This window comes from Pipra filicauda, unplaced genomic scaffold (genome assembly GCF_003945595.2).
Source record: "Pipra filicauda isolate LSUMZ 115617 unplaced genomic scaffold, ASM394559v2 scaffold491_size440573_pilon, whole genome shotgun sequence".
Classification (NCBI taxonomy): domain Eukaryota; kingdom Metazoa; phylum Chordata; class Aves; order Passeriformes; family Pipridae; genus Pipra; species Pipra filicauda.
Window position 1 is genome coordinate 141,113 of NW_024104633.1, and position 13,449 is coordinate 154,561.

Below are 13,449 nucleotides of genomic sequence, written 5' to 3' on the forward strand. Positions count from 1 at the left end.
AGTGATGCATTAGGTTCCTTCCCATTGTCCTGAAGAATGTCCATCCTTTGTGGAAAGTTGAAATCTGTCCCAGTATTTGCACATTTATTGTTAATTGTGAAGCAACCTATAAGTTCTGGTAACACCTAAGGGCAGTCACAGCCCCTGGGAGCTTTAAACCATAACTCGTGTTTTAAAAGTACCATGTTTATTTTGGATCCAGGGAACTGGTAAATCTTAAACATGTGTACCATTTGCAAAGCTTGCTGAGTGAGGGAAGCTCAGGTTCCCGTATTTCAGGCTCTGGCATTCACGTGAGTGGTACTTTCTGCCTTGAAGGTGACTAATAGCAATGAAGAGCTGTAAGATCTCATTCTGCTCCTCTCTGAGGGGGCATCACCTTGGAAGCTGTTGCAATTATTGCAATTGAAACACTGAACTAATGTTTAAAGCATAAACTAGCACATTTCTAAGGCTCTAGTATTTAATGCTGGAAGTATCTGTAGTGCTTTATCTCTAGGGAGATGAGATGTGCTTACTGGCCTTAGAGGTCAGCATGTTATAAGTGATGCAAGTGAAGTTTAGAGAAGAGCTATTTCTGGAAGGATTGGTTTGGTCTGAAGTGAGGGATAGCTGCTATGAACAATGATTTATGTAAGATATTGCACAAGAGGTGATTGTTTGGATTTGGGGAGTGAGGAAAAGGAGTGTTTAGGTTTTTTTAGGGGAGCAAGTAGAGTGCTTTTCTTCTTCCTCTGAAATAGGTAGAGTATAAATTGGTTGAATGACACCTCTTCATTTTGTGTGTGTGTTTGATTATTTTATTTTTTTTTGTCTGGTTGGGTGTTTTTACCTCCCTCTTTGCACAGGAATTGTCAAGACATGTTGAAGGCATCTTCCCTGCTTTTTGGGAAGCTTTGTTCTATGGCCTATAGAGCTGCACCAGAACCTCAGCTTGCCCAGGAAAGCCCCCACTGGGGAAATGTGCCTGAACTTAAAGCATAAAACATAACATATATTTTAAAGTTGGGGTTTTTTTTCTTTTTTACTTGGAGAAGGGACATTTGGTTAGAAATCAGAAATCTGCTTCTGACTGACTTGATGGGATCCAAGTAAGAGAAACTGGAGTTCTGTGGGACATTTCCAGTTCTTGTTGTGCTCTATCTTGTTTTGAGGCTTTATTATTAGTTCAATTGTCTTTGTTAGAAATTAAGTAAGGATCTTAGCTGTGGTGGGAAACCAATTAAAACTAATGTTATATGGTGTTTCAGTTTGAAATATGTGGAAATATCTGGATGAGAAATGGTGGAAGCTGGAAGTTCAAGGTGCTGGAGGGACAAAGACTGAAACTTCACATCTCTTCAAAGAGACAGTTTCAAAGTTGTGATGGGGTGGGATCTTCAGGTAATGATAGTTACATTAATTGATATACACTTGGGGAGATAGTACTAAAAAGTACAGATTTTAAGCTTAAAGGTCAAATATATTGGATAAACCCAAGGAAACTTATGAGAACAGATGAAATATCTACTTAGAGCTTTCTACAACAGGCCACTAAATAATTTTTATTTGTGGCTGGTCGATAGTTACTTAACACGATTAATCACTGCAAACCATTAACAGCTTATTGATAAGAAATGGAGATTGTTAATGCTCATTTCTCTACCTTCTTTTGCCCTCCTTTGCTGCATAAGAATGACTTCTTTTGTCTTGCAATGGGGAGCTTTCAGAGATTTTCAGGAAACTATTCCTGACAGCCAAGCTTGTGCTTACAGTAACAAAGTGATCTCACAGCCATACATGGGGAAAATAGTGTTATTTTTCATAGCAATTAACTTACAACTGTGGTGATTTATGGAAAATCACTATGAAAAAACCTGCCCAGGACATTTGCTGCAGCTGAAATCATAATCCTCATTTTGTACTGAATCAACAGAGCAAACTCTTCCAATCCCTCCTTTTCTTAATGAAACCATTTCCCCTCCACTCCTGCCTCTCCCCTGCACTGCTGCATTAGTGGGATTTTGTTCTTTTTCCCCACTCAAAAGGACAGTGGCAGATTTTTTTTTTTTACTACTTTAGGAGATGTGGAAGCACAGATAAACTTTGCAGGCTCTCATTACACACTAGAGCTAATGGCTGCAAGCATCTAATTTCTGGTAATGAAAACATCCAGACTGTTTTTTAGAAGGCTTTGAAAATGAGACTCTGACATCAACTGTGCTTTTCCTGACATCAAGATACATGAGGGTTCTTCAGAGGATTCTCCTGTTGCCAACTTTGACTTATTTCAGGCATTACTAAGTTCAGGCTGGTGCAATATGTACATTGTAGGGAGAATGAATTTTGCAATTTCTTGGGAATTCTGTTACGTTTTCTAAAATGAAGACTCCATAATTCCACCAGGGTATATAAAAATCTTTACACAAGTTCTGTGTAAAGCAACAAGCTGTTGTTCTATTTTTCTGCATATAAAACAAGCCAGAAGATTTAACTGCCCTGAGCAGAATGTTACCTGCATCATGAAATATTGAAAAAACAAGGTGAAATATTGAAAAAACAAGGTGAAATATTGAAAAAAACAAGGTTTTTCTGGCTGTTCTTCCAGTTAGAAGTGCTAGTGGACACTCAGACTCCATTGGAAATGGGAGACATCTTGTGTTTTGGGGTGTAATTTGCTTTTTAAGTCAAGCTTACTAAATTATTTTGTTGTGTTTAGGCTAAAACATGCTGGGTTAGAGTGGGTTGCTATGACTGAGTAAAATGCAGGTGTGTAAAGGAAAAAACCAAAACACAAATAATACCCAGCACTTGGCTGTTGTAAGGCAAACTTTTGCAAGTGAGTAACAGTTCAGTGCTGATGTCCTGAAGGATCTGAGCTCAAACTCTCCCATTCCCAGCCCAGGTAACATCACCAGGTCCCTGGCCTGGTGTCCTTCTTACAGGAGACATTTCCTCTCCCCCCAGCATTATGACATGAGGTTACTTGTTTGGCAAGGAAAAATTTGTAGCACTTTTTCAGCTCTCTGTTTCCTATTTGGTAATTCTTGTTAGAACTTCCAGAGACAAAAACCTTAATTTTTTGCTGTCTCTCTTCCCATAGCTTTACAAAGTGAGAGGTTTATGTGCATTAAGAAAGAATGGTTATCTCGCTGAATTAAGACAAAATGAAGCTGTTTTTGAGAAGGGTAATACCCTGTTGATTCACTGTTCTGGAGGTAGATCTGCCAGACGGGAGCTTTTGTCAAAGGGCTGCTCCCATCCCAGCAATGTGAAAATCTTCAAAGGCACTTCTTCATCAATATGCAAATCTTCAAAAGGGGAATTACACAATAACAAGAAAACTCTCAAAGGGAAAGCAGTTACCCAAAGATGTAAAAATCTTTGTCAGGGACAGCTCCTCTGTGATTTAAAAGTTCTTCAAAGTGGAAATCACCTCCAGCAATGTAAATTCTCTGTGCATGGGAAATCACTGGAGCAGACGCTTCCATGTGTAATCTTTAAAGTGGCAGGAAGTGTTCTCTTGAAAATATTTTTTAAATGGCATTTTTAACAGTTGGTGCTGTATGTACAATCCCACTACTGTAGGATACCTTGAGGTGGTGCAGCTTTTGAGTTTATCAGGGGACTTTTGGTTATACCTTTATCAGAAGGAGATCATGCTACAAAACAGTACTTTGAGATGAGTGGGTTTCATCTCTTAATATGGAATTATGAACTGCTGGATGTGGCTCACTGAGCAGATATTTGTCAGTTCTTTTATATTCACAACAGATATATTATTTGTGTTTATTCTGAAGCAACTCCAACTTTGCGGGGACCAAAAGTTATGCTTGTATGACAACAAAAGGGACATCAGGGAGGAAATTTGTGTTGTCTCCTGCTTGCTGGAATGTTTCCTGACAGGATGCCTGTCCAGAGACTGTGCTGTCCCTGGGGGACAGGGAGGCATCACTGGCTGCCAGACATCTTATTCTGTGTGTCTTTGCAACTGGCAGCTTTTTAGTTTCCTAAAGATCCAGACGTGTTCCTAATAGCAATAGTGCAACCAAAGACTTGTTCTGTAGTTTTTGTGCTCACTAAACTGCAGTAGGTTGTTTTTTTTTCTGGAAAAACAGCACAACACAGTGATGCTCAGTGCTGCCACTGGCTCAGTACTCAGCCTCTTAGGAAGGTTTTTAGTTCCTTTAAGGACTGGGACCTATTAAAGGGGTAGTTCTTTGTAGGACAGATGTGCTCTGTCACAAAAACCCATGCACAGGGGTTTCCTGGGTGCAATCCTCACTGGGCCCAGTGTAGTTCTGTCACAGACACCAATAAAATGTGGTTCCTGCAGCTTGCGTGCTGTTTGCTCTGTGAAGTGCCTCATGTAGTGTTCCCTGGGAGAAAGGGGCATCTTTAATAGCTGCCAGCTCCTGAATTCTGGCACCCTGTTTGCTGTGCCTACACTGCTCAGTTGTGGTCACCTCAATCCTTGGGGGTGTGAAAATAGCAATTCCAATACCTGCTGTGATGGTCTGGCTGAGGAAGTATTACTGGGAGGGAAACTGGTATTTATTTAACTGGCTTTTTGCTCACTTGTTGAACCTGGTTAATCATATTTTCAAAGAACAGTACAAGCCTCTCAACTATATAATGACTGAAACATATACCCCTGTATTTCAGTTTGATTTTGAAATATCACCCAGATGATTTGTGTTTGCTCTTAAGGCTATGCTGAAAGAATATAAAGGAAGTCATCATTCTAGTTCTGTTTAAGCTGGAGATTTATTCCATTTCCATAAACCTAAGACGACAGCCTCTTTTCGAGATAATTCACACACTGTGCCTTTTTGCAGCTTCCTGCATATAATGTCTGAGAGGGAAACAGTTAGAAAAAGAAAAGAAAAAGCAAATCTTTTTCATTCAGTAAGTAGATTTTTCCCCAAATATCTGCAAGGTAATGCTGCTCTCAAATGATCACTTAGGTTTGGGTGTTTGTTGCCATAAAGTGAAATAATCAATATTTGCAATTAATAGTGGGGTGAAATAGAGTCTGTTTTAAGTAGCAGTTATTTTATATCTGAGCGGTGCTGTGTTGAGTACACATCCTGTTCAAGCATGACTCTATTATTTTAAGAAGCAGTTTATGGATTCTGTGTATGGAAGGTGACCTGGAGGTTAACAACTATTACAGTTTCCTATTAAAAACTAGAGCAGGCTTGTATTAAAGGAAGCAATTGTTCTGCACAGGGAGTGTGGGCTTTATTGCTGCACCCTGTGTGAAAGGCAGAAATAGGCACTGCTCTTGCCACACTTGTGACATATTTTATCTCTACATGGCAAATTTCTACTGTTTGCATAAGCACAGTTGTGGTGAGGATTATGTAAAAACATGATCCACACAAATGCAGTATTTTCTGAAATGGGTTCAGAAGTAGGACTGTGGTAGATGTTTGGGGGAGAAAAACTAACAGAATTCTTAAATCTGAGGGATGTTCTGTATCAGGTTATAATATTTGCAAGGTACAAAGATTGATGCTGCTTTCCTTTGTAAGCCTAAAAAATCAAAACCAAAAATCCTGTGGCACCACATTCGGGGTTGGAAGTGCCATGTGTAGGTGGACATCCAAGTCCTGAGAGCTGGCAGGTAATTAAGGGAGTCCTTGATGTCCTTAGTCCTAAAAGTAGGTATCTAAAATGGTAAAAAAACTGGGAGGGGGAGAGCAGCTTCACATGGCATTGCTAAATAAATTTTTCAGGGAAAGAACTTCGAATAAGATGATTCTTTGTTCTTGGAAAACACTTCTCCAACCTCTACCCGTGCTCAGGGTCATTGTTGGCAGGGTGGCTCGAGTCTGAGGTTCCCAGTCACAGAGAGAAGGCAGCAGCAGCTTGTTCAGGGAAGAGCCTCGGGACCATGGATAAGAATGTTCTTCCTTCCCAAACGAGGATTCAGCACCTTTCAGTTGCTGCAGAGAAGACATTTACCTTGTGGGGCTTGGGAGAGACCAGGGAGAGGAGGGATGGAGAAGGGCTAACATGGTGCTCTGTGAGGGAAAAGGGGGACTGGCATTGCTTTGATTTATGGGATAACTATATTAAGGAATTTCTGGGATTTTCTTTTTCTCAATGCAGATACGTTACAGTGACTTCAAAAGAACACAAAATATCCAGACTTCAAAGTTTAGAGAAACTGGACTTTATAACCTTTCAACGTCCTTACTTAAATTACCATTTTTATTCAAAAAAAATAACCTCTCCACTGCCAATGTCATGGGAAACATTAATTTGGCTTCTCAGTGGATCTTTCATCCAGGGATACCTTTATGAAACAGACTGTTTGGAGTGTAGAACTGCCACAATGGGGGTACAGGGTGTGATACTGAATGCAATTTTTTCATACCTACTGAATATTTTTCATGTGTTCTACTCATAGGCAGTGAAAAGGCCTTTAGAAATGCTATTTTTATATAAAAATAAACATGAATTTTTTATTTTATTTTTTAAAATTGTTTCAAGCTTCTTTACATGTATTTTGAAGTGAAAGTCACTGTGTTCTGCACTGCACAGGTGGTGTTAGTGCAGCTTCTCCTCCACTGTGAAAACAAACCTTTGCCATCTACGTGTCAGACCTGTTGTGGGAGTCAGAGCTGTCTGGCTAATTGAGGTATAATTGGTTTTAAACAAATTATCTTCCTTGTATTTGGGAAAACATGTTAATTTTCTTCTATCAAACCCACAGTCAACACCTGACAGGCCATATAACTTTCTTTTTATTTGCTTGAGTATAACTGATGGAGAGCTGATAGCTACAGACTGACACGTGTGCACACATCAGACACAGAAGTGGTTCCTAATTACATTTTAAAACAAATATTCTTCACCAGCTTGGGCCAGGACATTCAGGGATATATACATATATATAAAGTGAATTTCCCATGCAACGAGGAACAGGTTATCAAATCTTCCCTGTCTAGAGATAATCAGAAAACACAACACAAAGATGTCCATGTCCAGATTTCTGCGTGAAGTTCACAGTGAACACCGGTCCCAGACTTGGCTGGAGAGCATTTCTTTGCCCAGCAGATGATCCAGGTGTCCTTGTGGTTTCTAATGCAGCTTTGCAGAGGAGCTGTGCTGCCTGACAGCAGCAGCTGGGGAGGCCCAGAGTGGAAGTGCCTGGGCTGGAAGCAGAGGGGGAGCCCTTCACGGTGTGTGCTTGGCTGCTCACTCAGATCACCCCCAGTGCTGAGCAGGGGGGTTTTGGTATCTCACTCACTTCTGGGTGGTGACAAATAGCTCCTTGCTCTCTGCTGTCCAAAGCCTGCCCATGAACATCAGATTAAGCTCTTATTTCTGTTTGGAAGTAGTAATTATTTGAAATCCTCCTCCTGTACCAGGGTATAGTTGGGCCAATTGGTGCTTCTCCGTTTCCTTTCTGCTGCTCTTTCTTGGATCTCAGCTCAATGGGATGGAAGAATTTACTGCAGTTTAGCAAAATGAGTGAGGCTGGAGAGTTTCTACCCTGTAAATACACTTAGCTCACTGTCCAGGGGATCAGCCATGACTCAGTGTGGAATTTAAAGCTGGCAGTGAGTCTGTCCTTCCAGTGTGTCTGGTCATCTTTAGTACCCTCAGTCACACTTGTTAGGGCTAATCATCCCATAAGGGTAATGAAAATCGTTTGAAAGCTACCTTTGAACAAACAATAAATGCAGATTTTAATCACAGTGAGCTATAAAACATTACTGATACAAATCCTAATGTTCAGAAGATGGTTTTGAAAGCAAATGAATAAAATACTTCACACTTAAGCATTACTTTTTTATTTTTCTTATATGTGAGACAGTATTTGTTATGTATTTAGTGTAGGGTTCTCTTTGAGGAGATCAATTTAATGTAAAGCTTAGTCTTTGAAGAATTTCATTAATGTGTGTCTGCAGATATGTCTGCTATTTTGAATGGTCTAATAACATTTATAAAATGTAAATGTGGTGAATTTAAAGTCTGACAAAGAAATCTTCAAATATTTCTGTATTTCATGCTCTAGAAATGGATCTTCTGTAATGCATGTGTGCATACATGTAAGCTCTCTCTAAATACATAAATAAAATTTGTCCCTTTAGGCAGGAATTTTAAACCACTGGTTGTGAGGTGGATGGTTTTTGAGTTTGGTTTTGGTTTTTTGTTATTATAGGAATTAAAATTAGTGTTTCATACGAGTTTGAATGAGCACTTTGTAGAAAGTCTCCAAAGAAAGAACAATCAAACCAGATTAAAAAACATTCCTGTAGGTGCTGTTCTTTTCCTTCAAAGATCTACATTTAACCAGCACCTGAATAGTCAAAGTCATTTTTGGAGTTTAAACCTGAATTTGTTTACTCTGAGAATTTGAACATCAGGCTGTTAAATCTAAATGTTGCATATACAAAGTATTTTTAAATGCTCAATGTCCCTGTAAAGAAGGAACCTACCAATCTAAAATTATTGTAACTATAATTTTTTTTTTGCGTTGACATTTCCTGTTGCACAAAATCCTGGTCTGCTGGTAAATACAGGAGTGTATGAACTTGTACTTCCATGCCTTTCTTGTTCTCCACATTTGCAGTGCAGTTCCTGTCATTGATGGATTTGGTTCTTTATTCTGCATTTGAGTCCTTTGCAAAAAAGCATAATGATGTATTCTGAATTTAACATGTAAACTCATCTGTTAAGTGCTTATTCCGGGGGGTTGCTCTACTTAAGGCACTGACATAACTTGGTTCATGGCAGGGTTACTATTTTAACATGGTAGATAATTTGAGTTTGACAATAGTGCATTATTGCACTGGAGAAGGGAAGCTGACAAATTTCACATCAATATAAAATACCCCCAACAGAAAACAGCAATGGCATCTTTATGAAAAACAGATTGTCTATCAATGGACTGTTAAAATTCAGCACTTGAAGGAAAGGGAGAAAGAGTGTAGTAAGGAAATCTCAGCATTTATTTACCTTTTTTAATATTTTGTTGTTTTTTTTTTAATTATTTGTATCTCCCTTCCTGTTGGGACAGTGAGGTGATGAGAAGCTTTGACTCACTTAACTTTTCTGTTAATTTAAGTAACAGTTGAGGGATTTGAGCTGGAAAACTGATTCCACTTTGGCTTTCAAGTGTTCCGCATTGACTAACTCTGTTCCTGAGAGTTTTGTTGCAGCTATTGAGAGTTTTAGGTGGCAGGAGCAGGAAAACTGATAATAAGATTCTCCCTGTTTTTGCTGTTTCTGGGAGCATTTGTTTGCAAGGTTGGAAAAGTAAATTGATTTGCATTGTGAAGGTTATTTCTCCAGTGAAGGGAGCTAGTTTTGTTTTTGAATGAAGACTTGTTTTGACAGGAAACAGTTATATGAAGAAAATGTGAGTTCAAAAAGACCTTGGCAAGCATTTGATTCTTATTTTCCTTTTCCCTTATACTATGAAATGAAATAACTATCCAGGTATGACCATCCTGGTTCTCTTTGCAACGAATACAAAAGAAAATAAATTTAACATGTACTGGGATCAACCAAAGTTAGTATTTGCTGGAAGAAAAATATAAGTATCAGAACCTGTGGAAAAGCTTCATTAATCATATCTCTTGCTGAAGTCAGGGAACACTGCGAGCACAGGGTTGAAAGTGTAGTGACAGCAATTATTGACTCATTGTGTTAATGATATGACAGCTTGTTATAAATTACCAGGGGTTACTGGGATAAATAGTTGGTATAAAGCCTCTTGAAAACTGATGATGTATTATTTTCTTAACTTTCCTTCATGAATATGTATTTGAGGCTGTAGATATAACTTTGGAATACATTATTTGCAGTTGCGTTGCAGGGACCACCTCGTGGGCTGTTTTCTCAGGCACTGGTGTGACCAGATTCCTGTTGGCCACAGGTGGCCACGAGCTCAGTGGTGACTGTTTTGGGGTCACAGGGGTGGAAATGAAGCTGATCTCTCGTTGTCTTGCTCTTCTTGCTGCAAACTGGTGCACTGGCTGTTCCACTGTGCCCTGTCTGTGGGTGTGAAAGGGTCGAATGTGCTGTGGAAGCAAAGGAGTCATTTGTTTCTGTGAAGGATTGTTGGGTTTGTGGAGCATGGACATGGCTCTGCTGCTTTCTCATCACGCCAGTGCTGTGCTCTGGGATTTGAGCTTTGTCTTGTTCCCTGGTTTCTGCTAAGGCAGCCTTAACTATAAAATCCATCAATTCTAGTTCTGGGAGATCTGAGGACTGGTTTTACAGCTGGGTGTTTGCTGCTCTATGTGCAGTGACTGGGCATTACTGTGCTATAAATATGTACTATTTTTATAGTCGAGGGCTTCTTGTTTCAGGAAAGGAGATACCTTGATAAATGTACTGTGTTAAAAACACAGTACAAAAACTATATAAACATGAGTTTTGTCACCAGCATGATCTGTACATGTAAAACAGCACTTACTGAATTTAAGGTGGTACTTACTTAGGACTGGATGCTTAAACCTCGATGTCCATTTTAATTAAATCACCTATGTATTAAGTTTATGCTCTAGAAATATTATCACTGTAAAAACTATTTTATTTTTTTTTTTTGCAGATGGATGATGTGGTGGTGATGACAGATTCAGATTTGGCAAATATGTTTAATTGTGAAGTATGCTCCTTGCTGATAAAACAGGATCAAGCATGGTTTAAGGCTTAGTTTAGAATTTGGCATGGGATATAAACCACTGTTATCCCTGGTAGTATGGACCATATTGTAACCTTGATAATCAGAATTCTAGAATGGGTTTAAAACTGTATATTTTTTTGGCCAGATTTTTTTAATCTCTGTTCAGACATCTTTTATCCAAGGACTTGATTCCTCCTTATATCCTTCTGGATTTCAGACCTGCTAAGAACAGGCTTGGTTAGAGCAGTTATCCAAACCAATTTTAGTAACCAAAGCCTCACCTCAGGAAAATTCCAATCCCAGTTAACCAGTGTTACTTCTGGTTCCAGCAGGAAAGTGCTCTTTTCAGTCATCATTCCAGGTACAGGTACAGAAGAATATGAACAGTTCCTTTATTATGGTAGAAGAGTGTTTGCTCCAGCAGTTCCTTTTTCCTTTCACTTATCTGTATCTTTTTAAATATTGCCACATTTTTTTGCCTAATTCTGACAATGTGATCCTTCAGCACTAGGATCTGTCAGCAATCACCAGATCTGCTTTTAAGATGGTTTCTTTTAAACTCTTCATTATTTCAAAGGGCCACATCTGCCAAAATATCTTTTGCTACATCTGTTAGCCAGGAAGTTGTGTGATAACTTACAGGTCCACAATGATCTGTGTATTTGTGACAGGGAGAAACTCTCTGTGCTCAAAAGGCTGCCTATAATGTATCTGAAGTGGGAGATCTTTAAAACATTTGAAAAAGCACATCCTATAAACTTTTAATAGTCCTGTTGTTGCTTACTGGGTTTTAGGTGTCTGTTTAACATCTAACCATGATTGCTGTCACCCTATATGAAAAATGAATCTCTTCTGTCATCAGCCTCAAAAATGCATCCATTAGAAAAAACATGTATAATCAACCAGTGCAGAATGGAGCAAAAATTTCAGTGTTCTAATGCGTGACACTGTTGGCTGAGTCATATTCCTTGTGATACAACTTCATGGCTTTATTTAAATGCATTAAATACGGTTGAGTAGAAAGTGATACGTCAGGTAGTGAAGAACAATCAGAGCACATCTTGTAAATCATTTACAGAAACAAGACAGCTTGACATCAATGCTAATTAGCTGAGAGCTTCCAGAGTTTTCAGGAGATAAACTGTGGTGGGGGTAAAAGAGTTTTCCCCCTGCAGTTGTAAAATGGTAAAACCCCAGGGGGTGGTGACCCCTGGAAGTTTTGAAGTTTTATCCAATGAGCGCTTCTGCGAAATGTAAACATACCACAAGCAAACGGAAGAGAAGGTTAGTTATAGTTATAGTTTGGTAGTAGAAGAAGTGGTAGCCATGCTGTGAAAGCCACGAGAGGAAGGGGCTCGGAGCCCCTTGGGCCTCTGGGCCCCCCTCAGCCCCAGTTGGGGGCTACAGAGACTTGGAACAACTGGACTATGTGTCTGTAACTGTGAGCTGGGGGATGTTTTCCACCGTGAGTGAGCAGAGACAGAGCAGAAACAGAGACGCAGCGTCCAGAGACTGTGGCTAAAAGCCAACAGATAAGAACTGAGCTGGAGAAGCAGCAGAAACAGCATGCAACTGAGTAAGGAAGACACCGAGTTGTCTCAGAAAGCCGAGAGAGAGCAGCAGGGAGAGAGGAAGATTGTGGCACTAAACCTGCATTATATGGGAAAACTGTTGTTTAAACATGTCTCAAAATGGCTTTTTGTGGTCTCTTTGCAAACACATGCTTCTTCTTCCCAAGACCCCCCACGGTAGTGTTATCTCAGGAATGTCTTGAGAAGATGTCCTAAGGTGTTTCTCATTGGACCTTGTTAACCCCTTCCTGTGATTGGGTGTTCCTGTAAGCCCCTTGAGACTTCTAATGGGTTACTCTGTGAATCCTCCAAAACCCTATAAATGTAACATCCCCAACAATAAACTCTCTCTTGCCTCCTCTCCACGCCGGTGTGCTGTCTCCGTGCCGGCCATGGAACCACGTGGGTGGGGGGAGAAGGGGAGGGCACCTCTCCCCTCCAGGCTCAGGGCCTGAAGAAACCTCTGATGCTGGAGTTCCCTTTCCCTATCCTTCAAGACGTCGGAATGGTTCCTCAGATGGAAATGGAACTAGAACTGGGCCACTCCACGCCATGGGGGGGAAAGGGATCCAGAGAAGATGGGGTAAGAACTGGAATAAAACTCCATACCCCTCTGAGACCTCCGAGAAAGGAGGGAGATGGACTCCTATTAAGGAGAGGAGTCTTGGAGTGCTGCAGCACCAGAGAGAGAGGAGCTGAGAAGCTCAAAGACGTCCTGAAGCTGGACCGGGACAGAGAAGGAATGCGGGGGGGGGACCTTGCCCCCCCCCCCCCCCCCCCCCCCCCCCCGCTGCTGCTGACAAGCCTGGCAGCCTGAGACAGAGCACAGGAGCTCTGGCAGAACTCTTGAGGCAAAGGCTTTCAACTGAATGCTGCCCAAGATGTTCTGACTCAGGGGTGAACCCCCCTGAGGAAGGGACTTTCACGAAGATGCCCCTGCATTTCGTGATATGCCTGTGGTGAAGAGAGCCTTGTCCCTGCTGGCAGTCCACAGGTGAGGCCTTCGCTTGGAGTCGAAGGAGAGCCAAGAGGGGTGAAAGGAGACCCCCTTGTGTCTTGAAGACCCTTCGTTTGGAGACAACGGGCCAAGGGGCTTGGAGATCCCCTTGTGTGTATTAAAAAGAGATCCAGCTACAATAATCCAGTTACGGCTGCTGCATAGAGACAGAGAGACCTGCTGCCTTAGAGACATTGCTGCTCTGAAGAAGGGATCTGTCCTTCTTCCCTCCTGGACTTTTATTTGGAGGG